Below are 26118 nucleotides of genomic sequence, written 5' to 3'. Positions count from 1 at the left end.
CCCAATTCCCCTCTACAACCATCTCGCCCTCCCTCCATCACTGACATGACTCCCTAACATCCCTCCTTCACACGAAAGCCAGACAACAGGTCTCCCATCAGGCCCTGCTCATCCTCACGGACCCGAGGATGACTGTGCTTCCTGGGAGAGGAATCTCTCTCAGCCCCTCCACGTCGCCTCTGACACCACAATCTAAAAAGGTGATTGTGGGGGGGGGGGGGGGAGACACCCATCCAGCACCCTCTCCATCCTCCTCCACCACCAACGGCTGTGGAAGGATCCGAGGCGGAATAGCTCAGCTTTCACAGGACCGGCCCCCACCCCCACTCCGATCCCAAATGAAGTCAGGTGACCAGATGTTGTATATCTCCCTGTCACCACAGCCGCCATGAAACCGCTACACACATCCATGTTGGAGCTGGGAGACAGAGGCACGTCTCTGCTCTGTGTGTGAGATCAGTGTCATGCAGGAATGATAATCAAACGGCATTTCTTCATGGAACCCTCCCTAGAAAATCCTTCAATGTTAGAGATAACAAAAGAGCATCCATGAGCATATCAACCATCGATCACCCCCCCACCCAACCAACCCATGCACAGCATATAGAGCTCCGATCCCTCCGTCAGCCTGGGGTCTACAGACCCAAAATAGCATTGCTTCATTTTTTTGTGCCAGTGATGCCACTGCAGCTGCTGCATTTCTCCAGGACTGACACACACTCTCTCTCACACACACACACACACACACACACAAACACACAAGGCCTGTACAAACGCCACCATTGATTATAACACCTCCCCATCAATAAAGATGCTATGTGTGAGGCACAAGGGAGAACATACAGAGATGATGTGATGCAGGGGGGGGGGGGGGGGCTTTATGGTAATACAAAACATGTCCAGCCCATCTGATGCAGGCATCCATTTCCATCTCGCCCTCACAGACAGACTGCTGAGGAAACAGCTGCCTCCTTAGCAGGGCAGAACGCAGAATGGAAGGAGAAGAAGAAAAGGGCTACGAAGCACCCCTACATACGCTGCCTCCCCCACCTCCTCCTCCTCGTCCTCCTCCTCCTCCTTCTCCTCTTCTACTTCTTCTTCTTCTTCTTCTTCTCCCTCTCCTCCCTCATCTGCCGCCCCCCCACCCCCTCCACATCCCCTATTACATACACAGAGAGGGAATTACCTGAAATATGTCTTCACATTCTCTTGCTCGGGGTTTCGCCTTTGGGCCCGGAGCTGCGGAGGGTTCATCGTCAGCAGCACTAGTGACAGTTTAAAGGCAGGATTGCCATTCTCTTGTCAGACCAGTTCCTGACCCTAAAAAGCAAAGCTTGCTCGGCAGGCTGGATGCTTCACTGGCTGCTCACTGTTCCCTAGTCCATGATGTCACCCACCCTGCTCTGCCCATTGGCTGAGAGAATGAATATTAATGCAGGCAGCAGGTCTGGGGGAGGAGGCAGCCAACGGCCAGACAGCGTTGGTTTGCTGTTTGACAGAACAAACCTGCTGAGTGAGAAGTGAGGAGGGAGGCACCGCTTTCTTTGTGGGGATCCTTCGCAGAGTTGAAAAGCAGAGGTCCACGTTGCTTAGGCTCTTAATACCTCATGGATATTGGATACACATTATACAAAACATCCCAAGCCGTTTAAGATTAGATTTTAACAAGAGGAGTAAATGTAACACACGTTAACAATGTGATTAGTTGTGACTAAATGTGATGAATCCCTGCATACAAATCAAACATATCGCAAACCTACTGAACTTTGTTATTTTAGGTTGCACGTGGAATAGCACACTTTGATTTTGTGTAGGAAAAATCTTAGTTCTCATTATTGAGAGATTGTTGGTGTGCGATGATGACACCCAAGAGCATTTATTCTATTCCCTAAGCCTTTGTAGTGTATGTTTACAAGTATGGCATGAAATCGATATCAATGATATTTTGATAAAAAAGAAGATTCCCTATACTTAACATGCAAGATTGTGCTGAATTTTTTTTAAAGGATTATGCATGTTCTGTATACAATTTTTGACATATACCAAAAAATTTCAGTTTCCATTTTTAGAAATTACACCAAACACATATCTGCCAAACACTTACAGATTTTATAACAGATTTCCAGGTGTGAAAGTGAAAACAAAAGGCTGAGGCGGACACGACAAACACAATCCTCACTGCGTTTGCCCTAATTTGCCTATGATGTCATCTTTTTCCGCTGTCTCACCTGTGATTGGCTGACTGTCACAGCATCTGCTCAGTCTCATGGCTAGTGCTTCTAGCCCAAGGTGGAGGCCTATCTGAGGCTCTGTGAATCAGGGCTGGTTGTCCTGACAACCCATGTAATGTCGATTCCTTGTCGGGGAGTAACATGGCTGTTCTGTGACAGCGTTCAGTCAAATGATGATCGCCAGTAGACACTGAGAATCCCTGTGCACTTACAACAGAGGCACTGGGACGCGGTTTATAAAGAAAAACTACTGGATCTGAGGCAACACCACTGTAGCGCGACAAAGCCTTTAAGACATGAAGTAAACTACATATGGATTATATCAGTATCTTGAATGTTGTCCTCTCTGGGGATCTACTGTCTTTTTTGCTATAGCCAATTCAATCCTCCCACAAGTTTAAAATATCAGCAGCCACTGCTTCATCCATTTCCTACGCCTATCACTTCCCCACATGTGAGTGTAATTATGACTAACCAGCATCACAGTGAGAATGCACAAGCAGACATTTGGCTGATGGGCAGGAAATACCCGGGATAGGTCAGCTGTCCATCACAGGTCCAACACGTGGACAGAGAAACGCTCTCAAACACGTTACTGTGTTAGTCATCGTTAACACAACCCAAAGGTCACTGGATACAAAAGAAATCCATACAAACACCGGTACATAAAAAGACCAGCAAGAGGAACTCACCCTGTTGAGGTGGCAGTGCTACCAACTGAGACACCTAATGGTCCAACCGGAACCAGGGCTGATCAATCCCTGTTCTTTTTTGTTCTCGAACAATCGCTGCTTAGTGCTTTTGGCCAACTGTGTTTATGCTGTCCTTTGTAGAGTGAATGCTACATTGTATAATGACTTATGAGAGGCTGTAATCCATCTGTTGCTGTACACACTTCATTTCAGCCTTCAATTAGCAGAGTTGTTACATGAGCCTGGTCAGAAACTGGACCCAGCACCCAACAAAGAAACAACACAAGCATAATCACTTCCTCCACTCCGCAATGGTGGAGATAACAGACTTTCTATCAGAGCCAATGAGTGTCCCGTCCCGAAGTGGTCTCCTTTAGCACGACTGAACTGACATCTTCTCTCTCACTGTAAGTCATAGACTGTGTATGAAGACTTACTATCTTGCACTTTTGAAGTAATTTTGAGCCAGAGTCAGTGTGATGAGAACTAACTAAAATGACCGAAACCATCTTTGCGAAACATTCATTTTACATTTGCTTCGACTTTTTAGTTTGATCCGTCTCCCATCCACGAACATGGAGGAGACAGGGCTTATGACTTATTACGGAACCAGCCACCAGGAGTTGATCAAGAAGATTTTGCTTCACTTTTAGTGTCTTGTCGTCCATCTTTAGATACAATCTATGGTCACAATTGATAACAATATGAAATGTTTGAATTAAAAACCCCATGCCTCCCAGCTTGAAGTTTGATATGTCTTAAACTTAAACTGTATCAATCATTTTGACATTAATGTGACTGATGTACCATTGTCCATTGCACATTCTGTTGAATAAGTGATAATCACTTTTGAATTCTGCTGAGTAATACCCAAGGCCGATCATTTCCTAAAACTTGACAGTCAAGCTCAGATCGGGAGCTGACAGGACAACCTGCAGCTGCAATAAGGAGGAGCATGATTTACTAGTACCCATAGGCTGCTGCTGTCAGTGATCAGGTTTATATAATGAGTCCTATAAATATCCTTGGAGGCAGAGCCCATCTCTGCGGTGACATTTTGTTATAGGCCGTGTCAGACTTTACAAGTGTTTCGGTCAGTCAGGAAAATTGCTTTCTAAATTAAGTATAACCTATATCTGTATGACCTACAATTATTCTGATTAACAATCTCATCATCAGTAACATAATCCGATAGGTTCCTAAAAACAATGAAGTATTCTTGCTATGTGCATTTGCAGTTTACAGTTAACTGGCTTGTTATTTCACTACAAACTGTAATTCAATAAATAAAAGTGGTTTTGTGAGCCACGCTAGAGATGTGGGTTCATGGATGGTGATGTTGATTCCGGCCTAAATATAATTGAAACCGCTTCCAGTGGTAATGTCTGTCAGGGTCAAATTTATCACTATAAGCAAATTGCGTAGCTTCTGTATGATAGTCCCGGAACTTCAGGGAAAGTTAAGGGCGATATCATGTATAACTCACTTTTCTCTCCTCTTCTGCTCGTAATGAGCAATACTTTTCTTAAACTAGTAAAATCTTTCTTCATAGCTGCACGCCTTCATTTATTACTTCAGCTCGTCTCTCACACTGACACAAGCTCACCAACATACACACAAACAGACTTTGTACACTTAGGCAACGCATGGAGAGCCAGAGGAGATGGCACGCTCGGTTTGGCTCTACTCGGTTGGCAGTGATAGGGGCACAGAGAGGAGCAGTAAATTACTGAGAGAGCCGGTGAAAACTACAAAACATAATTTGTACAGTCCAAACATGTATGAAAGGACCCAAAATGAAGACTGTAAGCCTAATCCTTCATCAATCTAACCAAATTATTCAAACAGCAATTGTCTTTTTGATCCAAATAAACGCTTGATCATCATATCCGGTTCCCACTGTGTCACAAAATGGAACACCATGAAATGTGGTATATTCATGGTCCCCAGCGCATGAATCCTAGGGACTTTTCTGATCCGCTGACCTTTCCTCTAGCAACACCAGCAGGTCAGTGCTAATCTAGTCAAATATCCTCAAGTGCACTGAATGCATTGGCACAAACGTTTGTACAGTTAAACATGGATCCTGGATGAGTATTGCTTTAAGAGAAACGCCCCCCACCCTCCCCAGGGTGAACTGTAACGTCTCTGATTATCAATTAACTTTTCATGTAATGCAGATTCATACATTTCAAATAGCTACAAAACAAGGCAACCCCATCAGCACAAATTACAGGATTTTAAACTGCTAACTTACAGCATGAGCATTACACCTGCGAACATAAGCAGGTTGGCTTTATTAATGCGAGCATACTAGCACGCTGATATTATCCTTTAGCACAAAGCACCACTGTGCATTACAGCAGAGCTGGTTACTTTGCTGCAGCTGCCGAACCTTGTTTGTTTTCACGTGCTGTATGTATTAGTACTGAATTCAAAGATTTGTGCACCTTTGAATGATTATTTTTGTTCTGTACATGTTTCTCATTTTATGCCAATGAAGCTTTTCAATCCAGTCCAATCTATTTTATCTGCTCAAGGATCCCTTTTGTTTTCCAACTCAGCAAGCCCAACCATAAATTCCATCAACAGACACCTCATTCAATTTGTTCGCATTATGAACGTGTATTTTCATCACTGCTTGTGTGCCGCATCATTTCCTGATGATCCTTCCTCATCAGTCCAAGAGGAATGTATCATTCTGCAAAATGGATGCAAGAAATTTGAGCAGAAGCTCCTTTGGTCTGAAATCAAATAATAATAGCGCTGGTCAGTCACCGCTGTATAAACCATATCAAATTATGGTTTGGATTATCATATTATGGTAGGGCTCACTGTGCACAGGGAGGATGTAGAGGTAGAGGGGGGCTTTGGAGAGACTGGCATGCCTCGCAGGAGACGATGATATACGAGACGAGATGAGGTGTGTGGGTGAATCCCCACTGAACTAAACTTCACTCTGTGTTAGGAGCATCGATAAAATCTCTCACTTCTCACTAGTGCCTGAATATACGCATAGAGTAAGTCTTGTAAATTTGTTTGTTAAGTTAATCATGTATTGCTATTTAGGAAAACACACTGTTTTCAGATGGTTTCATTGGGTCCATGTCACGTTGACTAAAGTCTATTAAATATGACAATAATATGAGAAGAAATGGTTCTACTACCAATTCCCAGTGTATTTTAAAAACATCATGGTAATAAAACAATATCAATAATAAAACGAAAACCTGGTCTCAGATTTTGTGTGCTGTTCTAAATCATTCTTAGTCTATAAAGAGAGAGAGAGAGAGAGAGAGAGAGAGAGAGAGAGAGAGAGAGAGAGAGAGAGAGAGAGAGAGAGAGAGAGAAAGAGAGACCACAACCGTCACTCAGGAGCAAAAAGTCTTTAATTTGAAAAAAAAATAATAACATGACATTTATTGTGATAAATATTGATTGATAACATAAACACAGTTATTGACATAGATATTTGCTCTATCAACCATCCCTACATTTTTGTACTACACTTTAAATGCTGATTTGATCTTGTAACAGTGGATATTTGCAATGATATTACTAACAAACCCAATCACATTTAAATCAAGCACTAACCAAAACTAAAGTTAAGGAGTTTAGCATTTGAAGCCACTTTTATTAACATTACATTTTACATAATGGTGCTTTACAGCTGTTTTGATTCTGACAACACACCTTACAAGCATTCACCCCATTATATGGTACATTTGTGTAAGTGTGCGGATATGTGTGGATAAGAGAGGACTGGTATGGACAGTGTATTAAATGCTCTTCATTTTACTACATCAGATTAACGTCTGTAAGCCGCTGGTAAAAGATAATGGGTCACGCTCACTCATGCTACAGCTGCAGTCACAGACAGGAGAAATCAGACGTTCCTTTCGTGTGGGTTAGCGCACAGCAAACCCCCCAAAGGAATATAATTAAGGTTAGTGGGCCTCTATCCTGCTGATTATGGGTAACCTATTGATGGGTTACACGTGGTCTTGTGAGAACTCATTAGGTCGACTCCCCATTTTTCAGATTGAAAAAATGCTCAGCAGTAAATAAACGCTGTCAACCCAGCGCAGTAATTACAGATTACAGTGCAGTTTAATGCCGTGCACTTAACACCTTGGCCGTGTGTCACTTCTCAATTCTAAATTCAGAATTGAGAAGTTACATGTTTGCACATGCTAGCTCAAAGAGGATGCTAAGAGGGAGTGTCTCTGACTGTTGAAGTGAATGTCTCCGATGATAAATGCTGGTTTATATCATCAAACAGGATTCCCCTATCCTCACACCACTAATCTGTGGTTCCCCACAATGGTGGAGTGTGTGTGTGTGTGTGTGTGTGTGTGTGGGGGGGGGGTCTTATCATACCCTGCTCTGTCTGATGACTGCGAGGCTGGTGTTTAATGTCTACTAAAATCAACTCCATGTGACGATAACATAAAATGATTTCAAAATCATCCACATAACTGTCCAGGGAAATTGTAAAAGCTTTAACAGCTAAATTATATGAATCAATTAAATTACAGAAACATGCATGAAACCTTGATAAATAAACTATGGTGATGGTAACTGCTCTACAGCTACTTATCATATGATCTATCTTTGCTCTGTAACATGCTGTCTCATCCTGCTGTTAAATATTTTGTCCAGTATTCTACACTTGATAAACAGCTAAATACTATACAAATCCGAGGTATATCAATGATGCATTACACCTCATCTCTTTGCTATAATAATGTATGATTGAGCTCCCCGTGTTATATTGCTATCGATGAAAATTACATAGCAATAATTATAACTCATGTTTCAAAATCCAGTGATGGTGTTGGTGACTGTAACAGTATCGGAGATAAAATAAACTTTGTAAGGCCCATTGTACAACACGTTAAATACTGTGTTTTTCTGTTTCTAATCCAGAAAAATTTACATCACATATCTTGGGTTCTTTATTTGTTCAGTCTCTTTGCAGTGTGATAGCACAGGTACATTATTCAGCATAGTGTGAAAACGCACAGTTTAGTGTATGAAACACTCAGCAAGGACATAAGCTCTGATGCGGCGAACAAGACGCTCGGAGAGAGAGACACACCTCTGAATGTAAAACAGGTGTGTAGAAGCAAATGAGGAGCCCCTGGGGATTAGAGAGAGGGGCGTCTGTGTGCATTTAAATCAGTTATTATTTATGCGCTATTCAAAATTAAGCCTGGTGCCAATGTAATTACAATGCTGCTGGTCAGTAATCTAGTTGTAGATTGAAACTAAATGCAACACCTCTGAACATAAAAATATTTTTCAGCACCAAGTCACAAATACTTGAGTATTGTCTTATCATTAAGCTTTGTCATGTAGCTTGTGGATGTTCAGAGCCTATCTATCTATATTCACTTTACACTGACATTTCTATGCTACTCACTTTAGCCCTGCTCCCTAAATCAAGCCTTGTGTCAGTGTCAGTCAGTGCATGGCGGCCTTGCACAGGAGCACCTATCAGCCCTCGGAGGGAAAGGCAGCACTAAAGTACTATCCATTACAACACTGGTTTGAGCAGGCCCCTCCCACTGACAGCTGGCTCATTGTGTGCTGTGCGTCTGAAGCGGCCTTGTTTCCCCTTGCTTGGACAGTTCAATAACTAATTTCAATGCAGCCAGCAGCATGTTGCTTTGAAAACGAGCAGGGAAGGTCCGATGGAAAGTCATAATCCGCTCGTCACTGCTGTCTGCCACCCGCTTGGGAGCCATTTCGGTTGACATGAAGATTCATAGATAGGGTCAGAGACTGCGCTCACACCTTGGCCGAACCAAGACCAAAAACTAGAGTGCAAATCTTCACCAGGGCCCGACAGTGACCTTATGAAGCCACATATAAATCCACTAGATCCAGATTTTCATTTTGACCTGCACCAGATTGCAAACACTATATATCAGTCCCCTAAACATGTCTGATCTTTTTTTTCAACAGAAAAAATGAATTATTCAATGAAATTGTCGTGATGTTCTTTTTAAGTCTGAATAAAACACCCTTTTTTAGCAATTTGCCAACAGCGTGTTCTTCTCATTTACTTCATGTATAATGAGGGGATATTAGTTACATTTATTAGTCGAGTCCCTTTTCTTATATCTGCTGAATAATTCGGTTTGCGATCAAATTAATTACATCAAAGGTTACTGTGGCATCAAGTTTGCAATTATTCTTCCCCAATTTCGAACAATGACATTTGGTTCTGTCACTTTATTGTCCTTCCGAATAATGAAATCCAGAAAGGCCATCTACGGTTTGGTCTGTGTCGTTCAGTTGATTCACGCATCTGTCACATCAGAGACACCCAATTTTGATCAAGCTCAGTGGGGGGATGATGCATGTCAACAAAGCCATACTGGGTTTATCCTCTACCTTCAGTGTATCTGTAACAATGAGAATCATTAAATAATTGTCTTATCACACTGATGTAAACCTTGTGTTTATTATTTTTGTGCCTAACGCATATTCTCCGTGTGATATTGATTTGTATTAAGTGTTAAAATAAATTATAACAACGGTACCTTTGGATCAATGTACTGAGAGAAAAAGGCACTTTAAATAGCACGTCGAACTGTTGAGTCATCCCACAGCCGACGGTTACTTTCAATGACACCACACATTACATCTGAACTTGACACGCAGCATAACAAATGGTTGGACCGCCCGGATGCTACTGCACAGGGTGGCACGCGAGCTCTGTCGCACGTATTCTTGTGAACAGCAGGCTCGCACCCTTGATGGAGGAGCCTTTTGGGCCACAGGAACCGTGTGTACTCACCACTTTCTGCATGGTAACACACAAACAATGGGACACGTCTGGAGTGCTTGGGGCCCAAACCCTGAGGAAGGGCAGATGGTCTCCGGGATCGAGGACCGCACCCCCATTAACATGAGAAAAGAGGGGGACAGAGGCGGAGGGGGAACAGGTACCCTCTCTCCTATATTCCCCTTCTAAAGAGATTAGAGGGGGGAGAGTCGTAAGCCCAACAGTCTGTGGTGCTGATTTGAGACCCAATTAGACGGCTGCTGTCAACACAACGGAGAACATCAAGTGTGAGGACCCTGTTTGTCAAATCTGCAGTGAAAAAAAAAGGACAATTTTCCTTATTCGTATTTAAGATTTCCAAATCCACACTTCATTAAACTTGTGAAGTGTGATGTTAGCCTGCAGGAGTAACTGACTCATGTTTACATTGTAGAGGAAAAGTGTTCAAAAAATGTTGTGCCTTTGTGCATGTGGCTACATTTCCAAAGGATTCATGTCATTTGTGTGAAACTTAACCTTTAAATTCCCATGCCAGCAGGTGGTAAAATCCTTAAAAAATTTTTAGCGGATTTTCGATTTTAAGAGGATATACATACTGGGATTTCACATTATAAAAACCAAAGCTTAAAGCTAGTACAGTATTTGTTGATTGTTATTTGGGAATAGATATAGTTTTTGTTTAAAGAAAGAACTTATTGCAGCAACAGTGACTGGATTTTCCTGAATGTTCCTGGACCTGGTAAAGCCATCTTACAGTTTAAGATTGAGTTATAGCCTTTCAAAACAAAACCTCAACAGATTCCTTGAGGATTGGTGGTGTTTTCCTTTCTTTTCACTGGAGGCAAATCTCCCCCTAAAAAACACAAATACTACTGTTGCAACAGCTGCAGATCTCGAGGGCTGGAGCCTCTCTGTGGGTGGAATGGGGCCGCTCTCTGGCTTTGACTCATTAATCACACTAACCACGATGTATTTCTCAAAACCACAATATTCCTTTCTGAAATAAAATTGCCATTCCTTTTTTTTCTACTACCCCATAATAAACCAACTGATAGGGGAAGCTAAACAGCAACATTTGAAGTGTCAAGTTGTCGTGATGCAATCATGGAATTCATATGACAACAACAAAATGTAGTAAAATTATGATTAAAAAAAACAAGAGAGGGAGAAAGAGCAGGGAGAGAGAGTTGGAAAACTGATGGTTTGTTTCTTTAGGCGTACATACCTGTTCTACTGCATATTCTGTCTCCCCCTAGTGGTTATTTGGAGGATTGCTAAAATCCAGTAAATTCTGACTTCCTCATGACCATCCTCAACACAGTATCTCTTTACATAATTGCTGTGTCCCATTTTGACTAATTAGGGCCCGAGCACTGATAGTGGGAGGCCCTATGGAAATTGTCATGATTGTTATTATTATTATTATTATTTAGGCAAATTAATTGGCTTTTTGAGGGCTTTAACATGCTCAAATTCTTACCAAAATTGGCAGAAAGTTGGAAAGTGGTGAAAATGTACGTATTCTGGAGAAATTTTTCAATGGGCGTCACAAACTGACTCAATTGTGCCCCCCGAGACCCCCGGAACGAGTTCACATTTACCGATCTTCACAAAAATCGATACACAGGTGCATCATGACTAGACAAACAAAAAAGTCTATAGGTGCAATTGGAAAAACCCAACAGGAAGCCTGCTATTTTGCATTTAGTAGCCATTTTGGCCATATTCCACACTTTTACTTTGATATAGTTGTACCAGGGTAAAGGTGACGTCTCTCTCTCTCTCTCTCTTTCTCTCTCCGAATTGGACATTTCCTCAAACTGTGTAAACATTGAGGTACTGCGATGGTTCATCCTTCGCCAAAGGAGACGATGTTGTCATAACTCCACTGTGCATTGTCCTATCACCACCAAACGTCTGTCTCATCACGCGGGATAACTTCAGCTTTAGTCCAAAAATTAAAGTTGGTGCCTTCCATGAAGCCAGAGAAGGACCACAGGTAAATGTTCCCATTTATTTACTTTACACAACATATATATATATGAGATACATACATTTTATGTAAAATTGTGTGAAGTCTGATAGAAACATTACTCCAATGAAAACCTTCTGTTTGAGAGAAATTGAGCCAATTTACCCACATAGTCGCAGGTATGAAGCAGAAGAATTCACATATTTGCTGAGACATATCTATCAAAGTTCATTTATGATGAATCTTAAGCTTGAAAGCTTGCTTCTGTTAATGAAAGCAATCGGTAGATACAAGTCAATCTGACCATATTTTCCTTTCATTTTCTTTAATCCTTCCTTCATCTTTGTAATATTTCTCAGGGTACTCAGTGGTTTTTACTGGCTGAGGAGGAGATAACTACCATTATCATAGCCATGAATGGCCGCCACAACCGAACCAATAACTCCAAGAACCAGCCATCAGGGGATAGTGCTGGGAGTCAACGATGGAAGAATCGTCCTGGAGAAAAAAACGTCCAAGACCTCAACAATGCCCAGCTGAGCCACAAACTGGCGCATCAAGGTCAGTGTACATCTTTGAAATGTTTCAGTTTCACCTGTTAAATAGGAAATTTTCACTTTTTGTTTTTTCATGAGGATATTTGGCCACCTGAACATATATGTGAGATCACTTTAAGATGTTCCCAGCTCAGCTACAATAGAGTTTACTTCCAAAACCATTTTTTCAAACATTGTCAGTGGTGGATGTTTTGGTGTCAGCACCACAAAATCAAGCTGTAAGAGTAGCCCACCTTGTAAGAGCCACCTTAAAAGAGGCGCCCTTTAACATTAAGCATATAGAGCAAGGTTTATCGCCCATGGGGCTTTTCTTTCTCAACTTTTTTCCTTATTGTTAAGACCAGCCTAAACCATCTTGCAGTTTTTTCATGTAAATAAAAACAGTATGCGTTAAATGTTTCAGGCTTTTTCTCTGGAAATCAGGACTTTGGAGTTGTCTGCAGGTCACTATTTTATGAATCATTTCGATGCTCTTTGGCGTGTCATTTCATAATTTATATCCAATCATGTTTCAGAAATGCCTCGATTGGTAAACGAGATCCAATTGCTAAAAAAACTGGAGAAGCAGGCCATGGCACAAGCAGCCAAAGAAGCAAGGAAGCAGGAAGGTAAACAGCCACAGTCTCATCAGACTCTTCTCTAACATTGGAACAGATTGTGTGTGTGAACATAACATGTTTGTGTTTTCTAGCCATACGTGAGGCAGAGGAGAGGCGGTTAAAGAATGTGCAGATCAAGCTTCTTGAACAGAAGGTAAGGGTCTTTCTTAGCATGCTCTGTTTAATTTTCCGTGCAGATCTTCCCAACAATCATCTGTTGAATTTTCAGAATTTGTGCACTCTCAATGTTTTAAATTGAAAACAGCTGAACTGCTCTGAAATTCCACAAGGAAGTTGCTGTGCTTCCTCACCCCACACCCTGCTCCCTACTTCCTCTCTATAACATGCATGACTTAACAGTTAATTAATTTGATTTTGCCATCACCCTTTTACCAGACAAAGATCAAGCGCATTCAGCAAACCATAATGGAGAAAGAAGTCCTTTTAAAGGAAATTCTTGAGGTAGGTCCTGAAAGTTATTGCAGAAACAGCTGCCATTTTGTCTTTGAGTTTTAATGGGAGGGAATAATCATCTCAGCTAACTCTGTTTCTTGAACTTTTTGCTTTCACAGAATAAAAAACAGAACCAGCAAGATGCAGCCAATGCCAGAATAGTAGCGGCTGAGAAAATAAACAAGGTCAATAACTGATGTTTATGAGCAAATTGTGTTTTTCACTGTTGCTTCGTATTTTATTATTTATAATGTTTTATTGTTATGTTTTTTTATGCTTGTTGTGTCCTGTCTGTGTGGTTTGTAAGATGTCTGTCAAACGGATGCATCTTTCCGTGCATGTTAAGTGTTCCATATTGTTTTCCATCTGTGATCCTTGTCTTCATAGTATAATAGAAACTGTGTTTAGGAAAGAAAATAATGTGTTTGTGCTCGGCTAGGAGGCGGAAAAACGCAAACAGGACTCGCTGCTTGTGAAGGCTGAGGAGAATTGTGAGAAGGCCGAGGTGTGTAACTGCTGATTCACACAGATGTTTCCTCACTAGTTTTAAAACTCTGGGAAATTAATTTTTTTTGATGAGTCAACACTGTGGTAATTTAGATCCTAGTTTATGTTTTTATACCAATATCAATATCATTGGGAATAATACGATCTCTTGGCTGCAGGAAAAAGAGCGTTTGAAGCAAGAAAAGACGGAGGAGAACCGGCTAAACAATGAGAGGAAACTCAAGCTGGAGATTGGCGCTGGAAAAAGCAAAGGCGCTAAAGAAGCCAAAGGAAGACATGTGTTTAGCATATCTTAAGGTATTCACGCACAGAGAGTACGTACATCAGAGTACGTACATATTACCACAGATAGTCTCCATCTGTGGAATACACATCATACATGTATGTGGATAGAATTCAACCAGGCATGTGTTGTTGTTTTTTTCACATTGGAAATAAATCAGTATAGTCACTGTAGGAGCTATAGGCATGAAGATTCAGGCTGGTCTCATCATAATTTCGTAGGAAATGCTACTAAAAGTAATACACACAAATTTCGTATGAATTCCACTAAATTGTGAGTCAGGAGGCTGGGGACACGTGACCTATGCGCTTCTCTCTCTTCGTGAAAACAAAAAACACGGCGGATATTCATCTAACCCTTACCCTAATATGAAAAATACATATGAAGTCTGCACCACGGTGATTCAGCAGAGTGACAGCCGCAGGAATAAGCTGTTCCTGAACCTGCTGGTCTGGGAACGGAGGAGCCTGTAGCGCCTCCCAGAAGGGAGGAGGGCAAACAGTCTTTGATATGGTTGTGAGAAATTGGGTTATTAATTACCAAAGCTTTCTGTAACTTGTTCCAAAGTGAAACATATTATTGTGTTAAAAGCAAACATGCATATTTTGATCATATCTGGCCATTAAATACCACTTAGAACAGATTTGACAGATTTGATGTTTTATTAGTAAGAAAAACTAAATCTGACCAAAAAACCATAGAGAAGCATGCAAGGTTCACGGTTGCAATCTCGAATAATAGTGAAAACTCATTCGAACTACAAAAGATGGGAACCACACACACGTACAGAAACGCCATTCAATTTGTAGTTCTCTGTATGGTTCTTCCTGGTTTAGATTAGGGTTGTGAAAATAGGGTTTAGAAAACATATTAGCTGTTTGTTTTTTAACCACGAATGATAATACTGAAACTGAAACATACATATCTCGACTTAGATATCATCAAAACACATTTTTATTAAGAAACATTGCTAAAATATAGCGTTTTCCACCAGGAATACAGCAATCTCCGACATCTTGCTTTATCAGAGTGGAGGTCCGATAATGTAGCGCTGAAAATTCGTATGATTCTTTACGAAAATTAAAAATTCGTATGATTATTTACGAAAAATCGAAAATTCCAATGAATCTTGATGAAAGTTTTGAACATGACTTTAGTACGATATCTTACGAACCGTTTCATGAGACCACGTTGGAAGATTAGATGTATTGACAAATTTATGGCTTCATTGTTTTATTGTCACATACAAAAATAGATACTTAATATCACTGAAAGCATCTGTGTTTGATTAAAGAGAGCAGGTATAAATCAGAGTTCTGTCACCAAATGGCTACTGAAAGCATAACAAGTTCTACTTATCATATACTTGAATCTATTTACTGTATTGTGGACTAGTATTTATAACATTTTAACCTATATAGTCTGAAACAAGAAATACTTGGGTCAGATAGATTTACTAATCATTTCAAAGTATAATATAACATTGAGCTTTATTTTAAATTTTTTCCAGTGCACTCACGAATCCCTGGTCTGGTGTTGAAAGGAAGCACCATATCTGACTGCCTGATGGTGCTGCAGTTTTTTACACAGCTTTGGAAAGGTCCTGGGATTACACAATTTAATCAACCTCGACTTAAGTGTCCTTCAAGAGGGTTTACTTAACACTGGGGGCTGTATTGGGAAAGTGCAAGACCTGCTGGTGAGCATGGTCTCCTCAGCCATACATACCCCGGTATACTTGCAGGTCACAGGGTGAGTCTGTCACTGTCAATGTAGTATTTATACAGTTGTTTAATTGTAAAGGATTTGTTAATCACGTATATTTATGCACACACACATTCATACCGATCAGGCGTAACTTTTTACAGGTTTCACATTTAATTGCTTCAGACATTGACTTTCACCATTTCTGTAGCTGATGCAGAACCACTGCAGTAGTTCAAAAGTAGAGTTGTATTTGTATTCAATATATTTAAGGAGGACATGACAGCAGGGACACTTTAGTTTAATACATTTTGTATATGTACACGTAGGCAACAGCATAACAGCTGAGCTGACATTGTTTTGTTTATTACTAGCAGACTGCCTCGTCCCTAGCCTGGATGCCAGACAAATTTAGCCCCGCCCACAACATTGAAGGTCAGGAAGTTCGGTCTGGAGTTGCTCCGTTGGGGAGAAATTATGCCCGACCGGGCCAATCAGATTGTCAGGGCGGGCTTTATACGATGATGGACAGATGATCAACGCCAACGTAATCAACCACGTCATCAAAGTGCCCTTGGGTTGAATTAGTTTTCATTCATTTTGAAAGTGGAACAGAGAACGCGGAGGTTATGCCAAAGCACCGCGCTAATCCCTATTGCGCCTGCGCTTGGCTGTTCACACCGGACACTGAAGCGACGCTGAACCGCCGGGCAGCGCTAATAATATCACCCGATGATCCAGTAGTATTCAAGCATATACTTACTTGTTGCTCCAACATTAAGCAACAGCGTCCCAACATTTGTCTTTCTTGGTGTTGTCTTTATACAACATGTTTCCCGAGGATCATACAACTCACCCCCTCTCTCTCTTTTTTATCTTTATCACTGCTTGTGTGGCTGTAGTGGATGGCCAGAGGGGGACATTTAATAATGTCATTGGTAAAATTACAACTTCAGGACAACAGAAGGGGAATTCAAAGTATGGGATGCATATATGATATATATATATTATATAAAATATGTCATCAATATTGTTTAAAATCATTTTTCAGCGTGTTTCCTAGCGCGATACGTTCGCGTCAAGCGCAAAAAATAGACTCGACGCCGAAACGATCTCTGCGCGGCGCTTCAGCCTCCGGTGTGACCCGCACACAGGTTTAACATGGAAGTGGATGGGAGCCAGCTGTTATTTAAGGCTTGGCGCTGCGCTTAATCGTCTCTTTGGCGTCGCTTCAGCGTCTGGTGTGAACACGGCGTTGGTAAATAACTCACATTGCGTCGCTTAACATACGTCACATACTATGTTGCTCTGATTGGTTGTAGGTCTATCCAATTGAGACAAGAGGCATTCTTTTTTCTGGTTCGGTTGAAACACGCCCCATAATCACAGCCCAATGGAACGGTATCAGACTCATATTCTGACTAGAATTGTGAGTATGACAACGTCACGCTACCTCTTCCCTGCTAACCAGTCAGAACACACTGGTTTCTGTTCCTGTTCTGTTTGACATTGTAGTATACAAAAATACGTACTCTTCACCTAAGTAGGTGAAGAAACATTTATTAAACACACTGACTAAACTTATCAATATTTTTTCTTTCAGAGCCAAACCCTACTAGGGGAAGACTTAACTAATGTGGCGTCAACAGAGACAATGTGTCTGAGATCCTGCAGATCTTCATGGAGACTCACTGTTATCAGACAGAGTCAGCTGCTCTGGCCCTCAGTCTACGAACTAAAGCTTTTCAGGCCCACAGTCCCTCTCAGAAGGCATCCATGTTTTCCTTTATGGTCAATAAGCTCTGCTGCAGTAAAGCTGTGATCAGGTGAGGGATCCATTTCCTTCTAATCCTCACATATCTCACTTCCCATTTATTTTTGCTTATATTGACATAAAACAATATTATGGAGGAAAAGTTTTTCAAAGTGTTGTTAAATTTGTGTTGAATGAGCCATTTTTATTTTGTAAAGTTGATTGCTTGCACAGTTTAAACAAGTGTTTATTATGTGCCTGGTGTTTAAGTTAATCTCTTTGCCAGAGAACAGAAAATAGTCACTTGTTTCTTTCATGAGGGCTAAAATTGTGAAGAGACAACGGATGTATTAAAAGGAATATGACAAATCATGGTCTGATGGATAGTTTCAAAAGGTTGCATCAAACTACGTTTCATTAATCATTAATGTCAGTCAGTCTACTGGCCTCACACTAATGACATCTTTTCATCTAGGACGACAGCGTGAACTATGCCAGTGTGGAGGAGCTCGAGAAGCAGATCGAGAAATTATGCATGGTAAATTTCACCCACATTCATTTTCTCGGGATGAGCAAGTTGATGAATTAAACAAATCCCATTCTACCTCTGTTTTGTGTCTCTTTAGCAACAGAGTCAGATCACACAGAAGCTGCTACACTCCTCTTACTCACAGCGCTCCATGATGATTGGACAGGACCGCTACAAGAGGCGTTTCTGGCTTTTCCCAGAGTGTGGCGGCATCTTTGTTGAGGGCATGGAGAGCAGTGAAGGTGAAACTCATACTGAAATGTACATTTGAATTGTTATGTTTTTGTTATGCACTTTGAGCAGATTTTTTTAAATGTTACTTAGCTATTGAAGAGATGAAGGAGATACAGGAAACGGCTCAGGTGATCAGAATAAAGGAGGCGCAGCTGGAAGAGAGTGAGATGGAGTGGGTGTCCCGCCCATACAGCCCCCCGCCTGCAACCACTGTGCAGGGACCTGCAGATGTAACAGATACTTTAGGGCCATATCCGCTGTGTTCCCCCCAGCTCAAAGGCAGCCCCTGGATAAGGCAGCTGATCATCCTTCAGGACAATCAGTTCACTAAGACAGAGACTATCAACACTGTCAACAGGCTTGAGACCCCAGAGGCCCTGTGTGACAAGCCACCTTGTGCCTTGTTCCCTGCTGTGGAGGCAGCCAAGACCAAGGACTACCCCAGACCTCAGCATATCCCTAAGGGTAAGACTTGCTCACTGCCAGTAAGCACAAGTGTGCCCAGACAGTCATGGAATACATGCTGTGATGACTGTCACTCAGCTTTACACCTGCCTTATGCTGCGTAAATGAAGCAACTGACAATACTTCTCTCTTTTGTTGGCATAGATGCTGCACGGCTGGTGGCGAGTGTCAGATATGCAGGAGCTGCACAGTCTGGTGGAGACGCTCCACAGTTGAGGCATCAGAGAGAAGGTCCTACAGAAACAGCTCCAAGAACGTATGGAGTATTTGACCCAGCTCTATGCAAACAGCGAAGATGGTGTGTCCACAACTCCTCTGCTCACTTTAATTCTCTTTAATACTAAACATAACGTAATTTGATATTTTCACGTCACCTGCTCCCAAATTAATATCTATAAATATGTTGCTTTTCATAGACAGTCATTTGCTGTATTGTTTGAATGTATCTATGGGGGCAGCGTTTGATGTGGCGAAGCTGGAGAAACACCAAGTGAGAGAGAAAACCGTGGCGAGTTGGTGTGTGGAGGAGCAGGCGATGGAGGTGGACATCCACCAACTGCAGCAGGTGGAGGTTCTGGAGAGCAGAGTCGTCTCTGCCGGTCTGCAGATCAAGGTAAAAGTATCCTCAACGTTTGTCTACGTTTTTACTTTAACATTGCAAGAGAGGATCTTTCGCAACACTTTTGCTAATTTCTCAGAGAAGGATTTATGGATCTTCGTGAAAAAAACGGGACTGGTATTTATGAGCGTGTGCAGATCCAAATAAAACTCCAGATGTAAAGAATCTAACTGTGGTTTTGTCAGGGGACATGTCCAATCATCCTTGTTCACTTATACATCTGTTTTCATAAATATCTGAAACTATATTAAAAGCTCAGCTTTGTCGACTGCTCATTTTCCTCCAGAGTTCTGCTGGCTGAGCTGGAGGCCCATCAGGACGCGCGGCCCTTTCTCACTCCAGTCAACCTCAAAGCCAAACCCTGGTACAAGAGGATCATTAAGAAGCCAATGGACTTCTTGACAATCGAGAAGAAACTCAGCAACAACCAGTGAGTTTGTGTTATACATACATTCATACATCCTTTATTTCAGTTACTTCTCTGATATGAATGCTGCCTCTGAATTAAAATTAAACTATTTCCAATCTTTGCAGGTACCTACATTTTGAGACATTCGTCATGGACGTCAACCTGGTTTTTGAAAACTGTGAGAAATACAATGAGGAAGATTCGACAATCGGACGAGCAGGACTGACATTGAAAGAATTCTTTGCCAAGCGATGGGCTGAGCTCCTGGGGCAAAACTAAAGCTAAAATATAGAAAAACACTTGTTTATACTTATCAATCGTCCTCTTTGGTGTCGCTCGCTTTCTCTTCGCCTGTGACCCTATATCTGTATGAGCTGCAATAAAGCTGAATGTACAATGTGAAAGAACAAACACTGTGTGTGTCCTGCGTTTGTGTCCTGCACAATATACTGTAAGAACCCCCCTTACACAAAATGCATGTTTGATCTCCGAGCCGTTCCTTTAACCAGTCTTGTCAGACGTCCTGCGGACAGACATGACACTGCGCTGGGCTTTAATCCAGCGGAGAGTGGGACGGAGTCACGGTCGTCTGGAGGCATCTCCAAACAACTGCAGCTGAAAAACTGGATTTTACTATGAATATAGTTGTAGCAACTTTTGTAGGTATATTATTTTTAAATGGTGGATGAGTAGCACAGATGACATAAAAGTTAAAAGTTTCCCAGTAGTAATACTATTATTAGGCAGAATCTCAGCCTTTTTAGCTTTGAGGATAATAAGTTTAATAATCATTAAAAAATATATTTTAAGGACGCTTACTTGAGAATTTACCTTTTTTAAACTTCTCTTCACTGGGAAGAATTTCCTTTATTATTTCACTCCGCTCCTGCTGCTTACTTACATTTCACAGCTTAGTTATGTGGTAGAATAAAACATGATCAACAAATACAATAAAAAGTGTAGAGTTGAGATCTGATAATATAACAGGATGTAAAGGAGCTCAAATCAGTTCAGACTGAAGCGCCGCGCTGCGCCAAGGCTGCCTAGCGCCGTTAAGTGATCGTTTCCGCGTTGAGTCTATTTTTTGCGCTTGACGCGAGTGTAAAATGATTTTAAACGATATTGATGACATATTTTATACGATATAAATGATCAAATATGCATCCCATTCTTTGAATTCCCCTTCTGTTGTCCTGGAGTTTTAATTTTACCAATGTCCCCCTCTGCCCATCCACTACAGCCACACAAGCAGTGATACAGATAAAAAGAGAGAGAGAGGGGGCTACGTATTCTCCCCATAGGCTTGAGTGGAGAATACGTAATTTACCCTCGACACCCGACATTTAACGGAGCAAACAGCAAAGTTCTTCAACATGGATGACATTAAATTCATAATTGAAGTGGAGAAGTACAGTGAGTTGTATGATCCTCGGAACATGTTGTATGAAGACAACACCAAAAAAGACAAATGTTGGGACGCTGTTGCTTAATGTTGGAGCAACAAGTAAGTATATGCTTTTAATCTACTGGATCAACGGGTGATATTATTAGCGCTGCCCGGCGGTTCAGCGTCGCTTCAGTGTCCGGTGTGAACAGCCAAGCGCCGGCACGCTAGGGATTAGCGCGGTGCTTTGGCGTCGTCTCCGCGTTCTCTGTTCCTCTTTCAAAATGAATGTGCTGTCGATGTATTCTAAAACAGATTCAATGTCAGCATCTACACATCTCAGCTCTCCAGCGGCAGGCATGTTTGTTGAAAACGAATTCAACCCAAGCGCACTTTGATGAAGTGGTTGATTACGTTACTGTATCATCGTATAAAGCCCGCCCTGAAAATCTGATTGGTCCGAACAGTTTCTGATCGGGCATAATTTCTCCCCAACGGAGCAACTCCACACCTAACTTCCCGACCTCAAATGTTGGGGGCGGGGCTAAGTTTGTCTGGCATCCAGGCTAGGAAGTCCATGTTCCTCCTGAGAGGCTCCACATCCGCCTTCATCCCTCTGACAGCTCCCATCTCATATAAGATCAGTGTGCGCCCCCTGGTGAGTGAACCTCCTGCTCCTCCTCCTCCTCTTCATCATCATCATGGTGACATTAGTCAACACTCATCAGCAGCACACAGACGAGCTGAGCTGCTGCTGCTTCTCTGCGGGCCTGCTCGCCACCTGCTCGGCCGATAAAACCCTCCGCTGTCCGGACACGGCTACGGGGTTCACTGCTGCTACTTCAGCGCCTGCGCCCGGAGCCTGGTCAGCTGATCCACAGACAGGTCCATCATGGCGTGGAGCCCGGACACAGGTGAGGTGGCCACTGAGCTGCAGCACCCGGGCCGCAGTCCGCTCCGGGTGTGCGCCCGCCCTGGCCCCAGACTCCTCCCTCCTGCTGGCTGGAGCCTCTGACAGTCACCGTGGTCCTCTGGGACTTCTCCTGCAAGACACTGCGCAGGTACAAGTAAACCCCACAGTCCCCAGCTCTGTGCTTAAAGTAACACTTCAAGTATTTAGTCACTAACCATTCATAATATGAATACATAAAAAAATGAATATAAATCTATATACATAAATCATACTGTAAACAACTGCCCAACTATATGTTCTTAAAGGTCCAGTGGGTAAGAGTCCGGTGAAAGGATCTAATTGAAAGAGGAAATTGAATATAAAACAATCCTAGTGATGTTTTCAATAGTGTGTTTCATCTAAATTGTACAAAATGTTATTTTCTTTACCCTAGAATGGGCCCTTTATATTTAAATACTTTATATTTGCATCAGGAGCAGGTCATGTTATTATACAGTAGCCCAAACTGGACAAACTTAACACCCCGAGCCTATGGAGTCTGCTTTGTGAGTTGTTGTTTGACTATTTCACTGCATCAATAAGTAAGATATATCAATCAATCAATCAATCAAGGATTATTAGTTAATAATTAGTAAAAAAGAAAAGCGTGAGATCCACATATGAGAATGTGGAACCAACAAATGTTTGGTATTTCAGGATAAAAGCACATGTTACTAAGCGATTATCACATAAGTGGCAGTTTAGTTTTGTGTAATCAACTGTTTGACTGATCTGTTGTCTCAGAATCAGTGTGAATGTTTGCTTTGGCCACATCTGGTACAACCTTCATCAGCAGATGGAAACATCCCACAACGACTATTTGGATCTGCCTTGATATATATTGTTTTGTAAAAACTAATGTCGAACGGGATCATGTGCCATCAAATTATTAAATATTCGTCAGAGTGAGCGGAGCACAAACAAAAACACATTAAAAATGTCTCATAGTAAGATGATGTTTGGAAAAGTGTAACCTGTAATCATTCATTAACTGAACCCATATTCCAAAGAAACATTAAAGTTAATTCAGGGCCGCATCAAATAAGGTTTAAAGTCATATTACTGCTTTGAAAAGATACATGTGGGACTAAAGAACATGAAAAACAATCACATCAAAGGAGCTGATGGACTAAGTTGATAAAATGGTGTCCTTGTATGTGCAAAATTATTCTGGCCCTCATCTCCTCAGGCCTGCTCTGTCCCTTCACTCTCACAGGTCATGTTAAACTTCAGTCTAATCCAAAATGGTTTTTAAACTGGTTCATGTTGTTCCCTCTACTTCACCCCCTTCCTGCTAAGCCGTGGTGTTTCCCACACAGATGCAGTTCAGTGAGCGAGGCCAGTGTCGTGGCGTGCTGCTACTCACTGTGTGGCCAGGTCTTCGTGACCGGCTGCACCAACGGCGACCTTAAACTATGGGACATGGACATCAGCCTCCTGCACGCCGAGAAGGACGCCCACGACCTGGGAGTCACCTGCTGCAGCTCAGCACCGCACCTCAGACCTGGTGAGTTCAGAGAGCTCGAAGGGTAAACTCAGTCAAACCACAAATACACACATTTCCTCTTAAATTCACTTGCGTGCAGATATTGAGTTGTTTTTTTCAACAATTCTGAATTGAATACTGTGATTCGTGTTGTTTGGAGAAAACAAACAACATGGACACATCAGTTTGGGGAACTGTAGTCATTCTCTTTCATTCAAATCAACACTGTCACTTTTACTGAGCAACAGCGCCCTCTGCAGCCTCATGTGGTGATTCATTCTGTAAGTATGTTCCCTGTAAAGAAAGAAATATATCTATCAACGTGTTGACTGGAGCTCTGACTGTGTCTCCCACTACTGAACTGAAACACAACTGAACGGTAGATTCACAGCTTCCTCAACTAGAAGAGCTGCTGTTGTTTCAAATTCACCAACCTCTGTTTAGGATTCTTCATATTTGAATAGTTTCCTTGCTGAATAATGGAGAGAAACTCTTTGAGGAACTATTTCAGCAGTAGTTCCACTTTGACAGCTGTTACTCCCGGGGGATCCAGTTCTGTCCTGTTCGTCTCATATAAAATATAAAATCCACTCACACACAAATAAAGTTTTCACAGAGAGCAGATTGTTGAAAACATCCTGTTGCACACTGTCTTGAATCATAATGTTCATTTTATGATGTTGATTTTGAATTAAAATTAAATCTAATTTAGTATGTAGTCCATTAGTTCAATGCAAAGTCAGCTTTCTTACTCCAGGAGTAAGAAAGCTTACATTAGGGAACAGGGTACAGTCTATGTCCTATTTGGAGATGACAGTATTTTCAAAATGAAAGTTTAACATTTAGGTTATTTTATATATTATTTTGTGAATAATTTTCTCTAAAAGTCCTTGTATTTTGACAAATCACTGTCTGTATTCATTGAAAGAAGCAAAGATTATGTTGCTGACATAACTGATCGATTTCATCAAAATAAAAGGGCTGTGTTAAATGTTGCACTCTTCTCCATCCAACATGCTTCATTTAGCATTCATCACTGTCAACCACATATTCTCATAATTTATAATACACAACAAAGCTAATAACATTTAGGGTATGAAGCGTGTTATGTTGGAAATTAGATGTGTTTTGTACTGTACTGGTATGCACCTTGCTGTTGGTGAGCTACCAGAGAATGATACAGTGACAAGACGGCAGAGAAGCCTATCTAAAGAATGTACTCAATCTAAATCCAAGCAGTCTAGTAGTATTAAACCCCCTGAAATGAAATGCACACACAACAAAACTACTTATAACTAATTTGCATACATATACACCTCTGTTTTTATTTGCAACCACTCACTGATACTTAAAGTCACTGATGGACAAAATGGTCATCAAGTGTCAAGTGTTTATTTTACAAGAACAACGAGGTACAAGCAAAAAAATCTGCATTAAGAATGTCACTGACATGAATAAGGGGGCAGCTTTGGCTGAGGGGGTAGAGCGGTCATCAAGGGCTGCCCATAGATGCACTGTATGAATGTGAGTGGGAATGGGTGAATGTCAATAAACTGTACTGTAAAGCGCTCTGAGTGTTCATAAAGACAAGAAAAGTGCTATATATATATATATATATATATGCAGACCATTTATACACATATATATTTATCTAAACCTCTGAGGTCAAAAACGTTAATTTTCAAGTCCAGACAGGTGTGTCATAGAGTAAAAACCTCAAGTCTTTCAGAGAATTTTATCTGGAGTAAGGAGCACAGATCAATATGCTGCCTCGACCGAGAGCAACCGGATATCTTCAATCTGACAGATGAACACTGGCCTTGATCCTGCCAAAGCTGCTCGGGTGAACAATCACAATTATGTGGAGGTCGAGGTGACAAGAGGTTGCCCAGCTCCTTTAGGGAATTTTCCTAAACCTACCTCGTAGTTTGGAGCCTTGATGTGGACTGTGATGGCGTCATCAAATCACCAACAGCTGATCTGTGGATGGTAGCCGTGGCTGCGATGCTGTGGTTACAAAGAAGAGAAGAAGTCGTCTTTGAAATCAAAATATGTATCAAAAATCGAGCCATGATTTTGTCTGCAACATAACCATGAACTTGAAATGGCCTTTACATTCTCTACCTCCATGGTCCATGTTACACAGGTGACTCCTCTATCTATATAAATGGAATGCAGGTCCTTCATCACTGTAGCCTTTTTTATGGCCTGTTGTGTAGAGATAGTGATGGTATCCACTTAAAAATCAAAAAAGCTAAATGATAACTTGACTAAATTGAATAGTGTTTGTATGATTAATCAATAAGGACAACAGATAGATCAACGTGATGATTCATTAAAGTGGAAGAATTTTCCATTGGGGTGGCAAAATGGCTCAACGGTGCCCCAGAGACCCCCCGGAACATGTTCACATTGACTGATCTTCACAAAAATTGATACACTTTTTATTTTTCTATGACAAATCTCAGTCTAAACTAGAGATATAGAAACATA

The 26118-nt window shown here is 41.5% G+C and overlaps 1 protein-coding gene and 1 long non-coding RNA gene across 3 annotated transcripts in view; both read right to left on the bottom strand.

The window, feature by feature from the left end:
- The window catches only part of LOC133969125 (serine/threonine-protein kinase PAK 3), a 27272-nt gene extending 25907 nt beyond the window's left edge, over window positions 1-1365 (bottom strand). For both annotated transcript variants that reach the window (XM_062405400.1, XM_062405401.1), the window contains exon 1: window positions 1187-1365. The gene's annotated coding sequence lies outside the window, so the exon portion shown is untranslated. The remainder of the gene's footprint in view (window positions 1-1186) is intronic.
- Window positions 1366-19862: 18497 nt separating this feature from the next.
- Window positions 19863-25635, bottom strand: LOC133969748 (uncharacterized). The gene is made up of 3 exons (XR_009924243.1): window positions 25546-25635; window positions 23506-23643; window positions 19863-22240 (listed from the first exon to the last, which is right to left on the bottom strand). It is a non-coding gene; the product is annotated as an uncharacterized LOC133969748 (long non-coding RNA).
- Window positions 25636-26118: the final 483 nt, after the last annotated feature.

Source organism: Platichthys flesus, chromosome 15 (genome assembly GCF_949316205.1).
Source record: "Platichthys flesus chromosome 15, fPlaFle2.1, whole genome shotgun sequence".
Taxonomy (NCBI): Eukaryota; Metazoa; Chordata; class Actinopteri; order Pleuronectiformes; family Pleuronectidae; genus Platichthys; species Platichthys flesus.
The sequence above is the reverse complement of the archived record's forward strand: the minus strand, read 5'-3'. Positions and strand labels throughout refer to the sequence as shown.